The sequence below is a fragment of the Meleagris gallopavo genome, chromosome 1, assembly GCF_000146605.3.
Source record: "Meleagris gallopavo isolate NT-WF06-2002-E0010 breed Aviagen turkey brand Nicholas breeding stock chromosome 1, Turkey_5.1, whole genome shotgun sequence".
Taxonomy (NCBI): domain Eukaryota; kingdom Metazoa; phylum Chordata; class Aves; order Galliformes; family Phasianidae; genus Meleagris; species Meleagris gallopavo.
This window is the reverse complement of record NC_015011.2, coordinates 188,951,791-188,952,805: the sequence shown is the minus strand read 5'-3', so window position 1 is coordinate 188,952,805 and position 1,015 is coordinate 188,951,791.

Here is a 1,015-nt window from a genome sequence, read left to right as displayed (position 1 = left end):
CAGAGGCTGCAGCACCTCCCTACAAAGACAGGCTGAGGGAGCTGGGCTTGTTCAGCATGGAGAAGAGAAGCTGCGCACTGACCTCAGTGCAGCCTGCAGGACCTAAAGGGAGCCTACAGACAGGAGGGGAGTCAGCTCTTGGAAAGGGGAGATAACAGCAGGACGAGGGAAATGGTTGGTAGTTGAGAGAGGGCAGATTGAGGTTGGTTGCCATGATATGATAATAATGGTGATAGCGCAGTGCAAAGAAATTTTTTTTAGCAATGTCTTTGTTCTGACAGTCTCTGCTCAGATCTGCTGTTATCTCAGCCCTCTGGAACCCGCAGCCAGCAGCAGTAGCACTGCTGTGGTTTAACCCTGCAGCAGCTCTGCACCACTCAGCCATTTCCTCACTGCCACACGGTGGGTTTGTGGAGAGCATTGATGCAGACAAAAGTGTGAGAACTTGCCAGCTGAGAGGGACAGTTTGGTGAGAAAGAAAGATGATAAAGGAAATAAGCTATGTGATGCAAAAATAAATGTCTCAACAGCTGCTGTTGGGGGCCCAGCCTGTCCCCATGCAGCAGCACCTAGGAAGGACTCATCCCAAACACAACACACAGCACCCGATCAGCTGCTAGGAAGTCCATCAGCTCCATCCCACCCAGCCCAGCTCACGGAGTGCAGCACCAGCTGCTGGGAGCCCCTCTGCACCGAGGGCTGCAGAGCCAGAGCTGCTCATCTCAGCGCCTGTGGCACCAAGAACCACATGTGCACCAAGGCCAGGGGGATGGCTAAACATGGACATTTCCTGGGGGAAGTCATGGCAACCACTTGGCCACAACCGGGCAGTTTTGGGGTGCTTGCAGATGAGTTAGGCAGGGCACACAGGCTGGGGCTGCTCTATAAAGTCGGACCCAGCTCCGGGTGTCCTGCAGTGCAGCAGCATCACGCCGTGGGTCCTGCCTGAAGCAGAGCCAAGGTAAGAGCGTGCTGCAGCTCCAGGGCTGCTCCCGGCACAGACGCCGCAGCACAG